This window comes from Peromyscus leucopus, chromosome 23, assembly GCF_004664715.2.
Source record: "Peromyscus leucopus breed LL Stock chromosome 23, UCI_PerLeu_2.1, whole genome shotgun sequence".
Classification (NCBI taxonomy): Eukaryota; Metazoa; Chordata; class Mammalia; order Rodentia; family Cricetidae; genus Peromyscus; species Peromyscus leucopus.
Window position 1 is genome coordinate 14,596,002 of NC_051082.1, and position 10,246 is coordinate 14,606,247.

Genomic DNA, 10,246 nt, shown 5'->3' on the forward strand with positions numbered 1-10,246 from the left:
AGCCTGGGTCTGCAATATTTGTAGAGCGACTGAGTGCACCAGAAACCTCAGTGTCCTTGACTGCTTGCTTGCTTGCTTGTTTTTTTTTTTTTTTTTTTCCCCCAAACAGGGTTACTCTGTGTAGTTTTGCACCTTTCCTGGAACTCACTCTGTAGACCAGGCTGGCCTCGAACTCACAGAGATCCACCTGGCTCTGCCTCCCGAGTGCTGGGATTAAAGGCGTGCGCCACCACGGCCCGGCAACTGCTTATTTATTGATGATGGCTTTTAGGCAGACGTTGATGTAGATGAGGATGGCTTCTAACCTGTCATGTAGCTGAGGATGACCTTGAACTCCCGGTCCCACTGTCTGTCTGTCATGTAACACTACTGGGGAGATGTGAATAAGCATCTACTCAACCCAAACAGGGGTCAAAGTCAGGAAAGCATATCACAGTCCAAGGTGGTGAGCCGATGAGTTTTACCGGGGTCACTTACAGGGACAGAAATGACTGAAGGTCAGCTGCACCGCCAAAGCCCACCCCAGCATGGGTGACAGCTCCCCAAAGCTGGGAACCAGGAGCCCGCTGCACAGCCTGCAGGCAGCTCAACAAGCGGCAGGGTGTCTCTTTGAGGCTTGTAAGTTGGTCTAAGCCTCTCTGAGCCGGCTTTCTCTCAGCAGCCCTTACTGTTCCTGTAGTCTGGGAGAGGGAGGAGCCTAGTGAATCTGCTCAGTTTCAGGGACTAGCTAAAGCTTTTGAGTTGTTTTCTTCCTGTGCCTACGGGGCTTCCCTGCAGGACTGATGGGACGTCTCACCTCCCCCTGGAACATCCTGTGTCTTCGTGAACTTTCCAAGATGGACGGTTTTTGTTTGTTTGTTTTTGTTTTTATTTTTCAAGACAGGGTTTCTCTGTGTAGTTTTGGTACCTTTCCTGGAGCACGCTCTGTAGACCAGGCTGGCCTGGAACTCACAGAGATCCGCCTGGCTCTGTCTCCCGAGTGCTGGAATTAAAGGCATGCGCCACCACGGCCCGGCCTAAGACGGAAGGTTTTTATGTCAGAGAAAATTGCTACACAGCACTCACAAGTGCTGGGATGACAGTCACGTGCCACCATGTCCCTGTAATAGCTTTTGACTTGAAGTGAATGTCGGGTCCTCCCAACCCTCCACCTCAGAGTTGGCAAATGCTTCAAGGGGATCCCTCAAGCACCGTGGTCTCTACCTCAGTCCCCCCAGACCTTAGGTTGTAGGGCAAGCATAAGTGTGGACATTGTAGAAAAGAGTGCCCCTGCCAGGGAACCAGCCCAGCTTTAGTTACAGTCACGAGAATTTGGACCCTATGACTCCCGCATGTGACAGCATTCTCCTCTTAGTGTTTTTCAGCCATTTTGAAAATGCAAAGGAGCGTCTCTTAGCTTTCAGACTGGACAAAAGCAGACAGTAGCCTTGGTTTGCCCACAGGCTGGAGGCTTCCCACTTCTGCCTTGCTTCACATGCCAAGTCACTCACCCTAAGAGATAGATCATCACAACTATACTGAATCTATACGAAATACCTAACAGCCCACGGTGGCGGTGCAGGCCTGTAGTCATAGCACTGAGGAGGTGGAGGCCGGGAATCAGGAGTCCCAGGTCATCCTTGGCTACATAGTGAGTTTGAGGCCAGCCTGGGCTACACAAGACCCTGTCTTTAAAATAATAATAATAATAATAATAATAATAATATAAAAACAATACTTGCCCGTATCCTTCAAAAGATGTTAAGGCTGTGACACACAAGGAAAGACTGGGACATAAAGGCCAGATGTCGCATGGTCGCCTGGATCTGTCTACTGAGGTAGCCTGGAGAATCACCTGGAGGTGATTGGAAGGAGCTCAGCGCTTAGTTAATAGTGCCACACCAGTGGTCATTCCGTGGCTTTTGCTCACCTACCCTGATCATGTAAGACACTCACGTTAGGGAAGCTGGTGAAGGGTCTGTGGGGACCCTCCGCACTGTCCTCCAATCCCTCTAAATCAAAAATGATTTAAAAATGGGGAGGGGTGCGGTATTTTATTTTTGCTGTGCTGTGAACTACACTCAGGGTCTTGCCCATGCCAAGCCAATGCTTTGCCGCTGAGCCATGCCCCCAGCCTCGACAAAAGCCGCCTTTTAGAAGGCGGGGTCTACATCACGGCCCTGCCTTTGCGGCTGTGTGTCCTGGGGTCTTCCTCCAGGGAACATTCCCGAGACCACTGCCCCCCACCACACCCGCCACCCCTGCTCTCCGACTAGCCTGACCCATCCTAAGCAGGCTGAGAGGTGGTGCGAACCAAACGGGTTTTCTGGGAGACATTTGCATCCTGGGGCTGTCGCTCCCGGAGTCACAGGTGCTTTCGCGGTGAGCACGTTCTCCAAGGGTTTGGCCGGCAGGTCCCGGTAGGCAGCTGAAGGCAGTAAACAGAGGCCTTGGGAACCGGTATCCAGTTACCAGCCTGCGTCCAGGTCATTTAGCTTACCCTCTGCTATCTCTGCTTGCAGGAATACGAAGGAGAAAGGAAGGGTCAGGGAACCGGCATTGGGGTACACACCTGTGATCCCAGCAGTCAGGAGGCCGAGGTAATATCGGCACAAGAGCACCACATGTGTGATTGATTGCCACAAGGGCAGAACATGGATGAAGCAACCTTCGTGGTGGGAAGAGGGCCTCAGATTTGCCTAGAACTGGAGCTACAGATGGTTGGGAGCCGCCATGTGGGGTTCTGGGAACTGAACCCTGGTCTTCTGGACGAGCAGCAGCCAGTGCTCTCAACCACTGAGCCATCTCTCCAGCCCAAACCTAGGGCTCTTAGGCATGCTAAGCAGGCTCCTTACAATTTAACAGCACCACCAGCCTGTGTCTTCATTCATCAGCCAAGAACAAAGAACTTCGTTTGTTTACCCAATCCCGGGTTCCGCGCGTTTACTACACGCTAGAGACTACCGGAGTTAGCTGTCCCCTGAGAAGTGCCTGTCCTCCGTGAATAAGACAGGTGTGGCTCTCACCTCCTAGGGGCATGTGCCGAACAAATAGTCCCACTGTGCTGGGAGACTGGAGGGGGAGCCCCAGGAGACTGACATCAGAGAGGACTGTATTCTGGAGAAACAGGGTGAACAGTGCAGAGAGGGAGAGCATTCCAGCCAGTGTGTCTCAAAGCTGGGAGGTTGGGAAGAGCGTGTGTGTGTGTGTGTGTGTGTGTGTGTGTGTGTGTGTGTGTGTGTGTTTCCCCAGGATACTGTGGGCATAGTGATCTCCAAGTTCCTTCCTTGGTGCCTTATCATTTCACATGTGATCCTCCTGTGTCTGAACAAGAATGTTTTCGTAAACAAGAATGTTTTCATACATGGAAGGGTCAGGGAGACAGAGACCAGTCAACGGTATAAGTGGAAGCTTTCTCTCTCTCTCTCTCTCTCTCTCTCTCTCTCTCTCTCTCTCTCTCCTCCCTTTCTCTCAATCTTATTGCATTTATGTTCTCATTTTGTGAAAGGAGAGACATGTACATGATAAGATATACATATGTGTGGAGGTCAGAGGTCAGCTTGCAGAAGCTTCTGCCGTGTGGGTTTTGGGGATCACAAGCAGGTCGTCGGATTTGGCAGTGAACACCTTTACCCGATGGAGCCAGCCATCTTTCGGGTCCCATTATTTCTTCACAAGCAAAAAGCCTTCATGTGGGACAAGGTGTTTCTCTGAGGATCTAGAAACTATATATATGTACACACACACACACACACACACACACACACACACACACACACACACACACAAGCTGCAAGTAGTCCCAACCCTGAAGCTAATCATGAAACTAAACTGACATCAAAACTCAAAGAGTATTTCAGTCCCACAGGTCTTGAGTCCTTGAGGGGTCCCTATTCATCCTTTCAAGGCTTTCAGGGATACCAACATTGAAGGGGATGCTGAGGATGGAGCCTAGGGCCTTGAACATGCTAAGCACATGCTAGACCCCTGAGCCACACTCCTAGTTGAAAACATTTGTTCTTAATTCTGTTTTGTTTGCTCTGTGTTGGGTACCATGCTGGGAATAGAACCAGGGCAGAGTTTGCCACCCTCAGATGCCAGAGCTAACAATGGCCCAGTGTCAGCCATGCGTGCTACTGCGTGCTACATTGTGTCAGAAAGCCTGGTCCTTGCCGTAAGAAGGTTACATGACAGAGAAAAGGTCTGTGAGAGACCCGGGGTCAGGGCAGGGGCAGTGCAGGGGCGAAGGGATCAGAGGGGAAGGAGAAATTACAGAAATGAAGCGAGCTATCCCAGGCGGTGAGCGCGTCGGAATAGCAAGAGACAGCTGACGGAGCCCAAGGGTGCCAGGGATGGGGGTAGGGGCAGAAGATCAGTCCAGAGGAGGCAGTGGGTTACAGTACAGGTCTGGGGTACTGAATCAAGAAGGCTAAGCCAGGAGTGGGGGATGGGGGTGGAGGTATTGGTTGTGGAGGTGGTAGTGGTGGCACACGCCTTTTATCCCAGCACTTGGGAGGCAGAGGCAGGCAGATCTCTGAGTTCCAGCCTGGTCTAGAGAAGCTAGTTCCAAGACAGCTAGGGCTACATAGAGAAACTGTCTCAAAAACAAAATCAAAACCCAAAACCAACCAAACAAAATGCTAGGTTGGATTAAAATGGAAGGGAGAGGAGGATCAAATTTGTATCTTGGAGGCAGAAGGATACATGGGAAAGGGGAAAGCGAAGAATTTACTTTTTTTTTTTTTTTTTTGGTTTTTCGAGACAGAGTTTCTCTGTGTAGCTTTGCGCCTTTCCTGGAACTCGCGCTTTGTAGACCAGGCTGGCCTCGAACTCACAGAGATCTGCCTGCCTCTGCCTCCCAGTGCTGGGATTAAAGGCATGCGCCACCACCGCCCGGCAGAATTTACTTTCATAGTTGAGAAAAGCAAAGGATTGTGTCGGAAGTACTTCCCAGAAAGAATAAATGAGGCTTAATAAGATGAAGGGGCAGCTGAGTGTGTATTGATCACGACCTCTAGTTTGTGGTAATAGAAGGTGACTCTGGTTAGCTTAAGTGGAAAGGGGCTTTATTGGAAGGACATCGGGTAATTGAGAGAATCTGGGGAGAGGCAGACTCTGAACATGGGCAGGACCACCACTGTGCACGTCACCTTCCAGTCCCCACCGGCTCTCCAAAGGCCATGTCTCCCACACACCTTGCTCCTCTGCCTCTCTATCTTCTAAAGTGAAAATCAAAAGCTAGTGTGGGCCAGCGAGACAGCTCAGCAGGTAAAGCAGCTTGCTGACAAGACTGAGGACCCGAGTTGGAGCCCTGTGACCCACACGGTGAAGAACGTTCCCTGAACACCGTCTTCTGACCTCTACACATACACCAAGACACAAGGCACATGTACACACACACACACACACACACACACACACAGAATGTTTAAAACAGCAATGAAAAGTGCTGGGTATCACGGTACACGCCTATAATCCTAGCACCCAGAAGATAGGCAGCAAAATGACCCCAAGTGTGAGGCTAGCCAGGGCTACCTAGCAAGACCCTGTCTCAAAAATAAGTAAATAGATCAAGACAAATCAAAACCCCAGTGTAATACCACTTCATCAACCAAGTTGGCTAAACAAAAAAGACTGCCAATAACAAGTGTTGGCAAGGAGTTGGCGAAGTTGGACTCTTCGCACATTGCCGATGGGATATAAAAAGGTCCTGCTTTGGAAAGGGGTTTGGAAGCTCCTGAAAAATATTTAGCATAGACTCTCCGTCTGACCGAGCCATTCTTTTCTTAGGCACACTGCCAAAAAAAAAAAAAGGGAGTTATCCACACAAAACCCCCACACTAACATTCACAGCAGCAGCATTCATAATAAACCAAAGGTAGAAACAAGCCAGGGCGCAACAGACAAGAGGACACACCAGGCACAGCTACGTAATCAAATATTGGTTAGCCATGTTTCCCATCTTTCCATTTCAGCTATAAAAAGAAATCGTACATGCTACAACATGGATGAGCCTTGAGCACATGCTAACTGAAATCACTCGCACACGGCACACATTGTATTATTCTACTTTTGTGAAACATACATGCAAAATCACACACACAACACACACACACACACACACACACACACACATTAGCATTCTACTTCTGTGAAACATACGTGCTACAGTTTGAATCTGGACTGTGCCCCACAGACTGAGTGTTAAAGGTTTGCTCTCCAGCCTTCAGGAGTGCAAGTTAGGTCATTGGGGGTATGCTCTTCAAGGGTCTACAGGGATCCCTCCTCTCCTCTCTTCTCCCCGCTTCCCTGCCCTCCCCTCTCCTCTCCTTGTCTCCCTTCCTTCTCTGCATCCTGGCTGCCTTGAGATGAGCAGCTCTGCTCCCTCCCATTCCCTCCATCTTCCTTGCCACTGATACAGGATAATGCGGCCAATCACCCATGCAGGGCAGGTTCTGAACCTGTGAGCCAAAATAAACTTCCCACCTTTGAAACTGTGTACCAGCTGGGAGTGGGCCTGCACGCTTTTAATCCCAGCACTCAGGAGGTAGAAGCAAGGAGATCTCTGAGTTCAAGGCCAGCCTGGGCTACAGAGCGAGATCTAGGACAGGCACCAAAACTACACAGAGAAACCCTGTCCCCCCCCCCAAAAAAAAAAACAAAAATAAATGATAGATAGATAGATAGATAGAGTGGGAGTCCAGCTCCCACCTTTTGAAGGTAGAGCTGGGTAGAGGAGAGAGGAATTAGGAAATATTAGGTAGACGACGCAGACGACGAAGAGAAAGAGAGACACAGGATAGTTTCAGGAGGGTCTGGGTCAACAACCAACAGCCACTTCATTTATTCAAAAGGGCTTTTTATAATATGCTAAGGGGAGCGGCAAAAGACCTCCCCCTTGCTAGATCAAAGCACACCGCACAGCCAAGTGTAGACCCTTCCAAATACCTGGTAACCACACCATTCAAATCATCTCATTATGCAGCCTTACTGGGTAAAGCAAGCTCAGATTCTCTGACCTTGAGCAAGACCTTAACAGAGAGCCTAGATAGATAGATAGATAGATAGATAGATAGATAGATAGATACATACATACATACATACATACATACATATATACATACATAAAATAAAATAAAATAAAATGAAGCATCTTTTGTTCTAAGCCAGCCTGGGCTACAGAGTGAGACCTTGCCTCAAAAATAAATAAATAAATAAATAAATAAATAAATAAATAAATAAATAAAATGAAGTATCTTTTCAGTATTTTGTCAGAGTAGTGGAAAACTTTTTAAAAATTGTTTAATTATTTTGTAATAATAATAATAAAGATCTGCCAGCCTCTACCTCCTGGGGGCTGGAATTAAAGGCATGCACCACCACATCTGGCTAGAGTAGCAGAAAATTTACTAATACAAGCTAGGTGTGGTGGCTCACACCTGTAATCCAGCGTGGAGTCATATAAGGCCCAGGCCAGCCTGGGCTGCAGAATGAGAGCCTGTATCTTAAGGGGGAGGAGAAATCAACTCATGAACAAGGCTAGGTACCATGTCCAGGACTGAAATCCCAACTGCAGGGAGATAGGCCCCTTTGGTGGGTCCTGTCTTCAAACCCAAGGGCTCCCACCCAGAACTAGGGAGGATGTTCAGATTTGGGAAAGCCACACACAAGAGACTCTAGAAGGATTTGGGGCAGTTTTTGAGATTCGTGATTTTAGAACTGATCAACTGATTCTAGTATAGCTGAGTGACAGAGTGCTTGCCTAGTGTGTGAGAAGCTCTGGGTTTAGTCCATAATCCTGTGAAACAATACAAAACTCACCACATAGACCAGGCTGGTCTCAGACTCATAGAGATCCACTTGAGTACAGGGATTCAAGGTTCACCATGCCTGGCAACAGAGTCTGTGGAAGGGTTCTAACTTTAATCCAGGTCACTAGGTCATAACCAGACTGCCCAAGTTTAATACTTTAATATTAGAGGAGATATTATCTCACTTTGAACACATTAATCTTCCTTTCTTCCCTTCCCCCTCCCCTTTGACAGGATGTCATGTAGCCCAGGCTAGCCTCTAACACATTATACAGTCAAGGATAACTTTGAACTTCTGATCCTTTTACCTCCACCCCAAGTGCTAGAAATACAGGCCTGTAGAACTAAGGCCCTGCTTTGTTGTGGAAATATTACTTTAGCTGTGTAAAGATGTTACATTTTTGTTTGTTTGTTGTTTTTGTTTGTTTTGTTTTTTGAGACAGGGTTTCTCTTTGTAGCTTTGGAGCCTGTCCTGGATCCCACTCTGTAGCCCAGGCTGTCCTCAAACTCACAGAGATCTGCCTGGCTCTGCCTCCTGAGTGCTGGGATTAAGCATGCGCTACACTGCCTGACTTGTTACATTTGTTTATGTTGCATTTGTTTAACTATGTAAAGATGTGTTGCATCTGTTTCACCTTGCCTGCCTAAGGCACCCAATTGGTCTAATAAAAAGCTTAATGGCCAATAGCTAGGCAGTAGAGGGATGGGTGGGGCTTGTGGGCAGAAAGGAGGAGTCTAAGATGGAGAGAACAGGGAGAAAGTGAAGAATATGCCCCTGGGGCCAGGCAGCTGCCAGCCAGGCAGACACAAAGTAATTCACACAGAATGAAAGAACAGCAAAAATCCCTGAGGCAAAACATAGATGAAGAGAAACTGGTTAAATTAAGTTGTAAGTGCTAATGGGAGCCAGGAGGTGGTGGTGCACACCTTTAATTGCAGCACTCAGGAGGCAGAGCCAGGTAGATTTCTATGAGTTCTAGGCCAGCCTGGTCTACAAAGCAAGTTCCAGGACAGACTCCTACACAGAGCTACACAGAGGAAAAAGCTAATGGGTCAAGCATAAGATAAAGCCGAGCATTCATAACTAATAATAAGTCTCCGTGTCATGATTTGGGAGCTGGTTGGTGGCCCAAAAGAAAGCCTGCTACAGCCAGGTGGCGGTGGCATATGTCTTTAATCCCAGCACTCGAGAGGCAGAGCCAGGTGGATCTCTGTGAGTTCGAGGCCAGCCTGGGCTATAGAGCGAGATCCAGGACAGGCACCAAAATTACATAGAGAAACCCTGTCTCAAAAAACAAAACAAAACCCCCCAAAAAAACAAACAAAAAAACGAGAGAGAGAGAGAGAGAGAGAGAGAGAGAGAGAGAGAGAGAGAGAGAGAGAAAGCCTATACACAGCTTAGGTGTTTGTTTTCTGTGAAAGAGAGATCGTCTCACCTGGGTCAGCTTCATCAGCGGTGTGTCCTTTCTGTTCCTGTTTCAGAGGAAGGGACAGCATTGCAGTATGTGCCTGGAACTTTCTCCTCACCCGCTCCCGCCCTGTCCGGCCCCCACATTTTCTGGGCCTGGCTGAAGTCCTGTTCCCCAGACCACAGAGCACCTTTGTCTGTGACGGCCACACTGGTGAGCTGCTCAGCTGTAGAGAGTGTGAGAGGCCCGCAGTTCCCTCCCAATTACACATCCCCGCTCCAGAGATGGAAACCTCCTCCACCCTGCCGTGGTGAACCAGCCTCCACCCTGGAGGTATGCCTAACAGCAGGCACAGAGAGTGGAATTTTAGCAACCCAGGCAAGAGGAGAGTTTGACTTCAGGCTCCTGGGTGGGGCTTCATGATGCCAGCCATCTTATGGGTCCCCGGATTTAGCAAATACTTTCTGGTACACACAAGCACTTACACAAAACAAAACTGTTAGCCTGGTGGTGCTGCTGGTGGTGGTGGTGGTGGTACACACCTTTAATCCCAGCACTCGGGAGGCAGAGGTAGGTGGATCTCTGTGAGTTCGAGGCCAGCCTGGGCTACAGAGTGAATGAATTTCAGGACAGAAAGGACTGTTTCACAGAGAAACCCTGTCCTGAAAAACCAACCAAAAAAAACCCTAAACTGTTTCCTCCTTATAAGAACCCTATGAGGTGAGAACTGTTAGTGTATCTTCATTTTAAAGACCGGGCTCAGAGTTGGGAGACAGTTGGTGCCAGAGGTGACCAACTTCTGTTACCCTGAGGTCATCTTGGGCTCTTACTTAACCTGTCTGGGAGGCTAATGTTTGTGGAGAATTTAACTGGTAGTTTCTGGTCCATAGTTAGATTGACCCTCAAATTGAAAGCTTCAAAAGTGCCAAGAAGAGGATCCAGGCACGGTGGTACATATTCGTCATCCCAATATTCAGTAGACTATTAAGACAGGAAGATCACAAGTTTGAGACCAGCCTGAGCTATAGAGTGAGTCCCTGTTTCTAA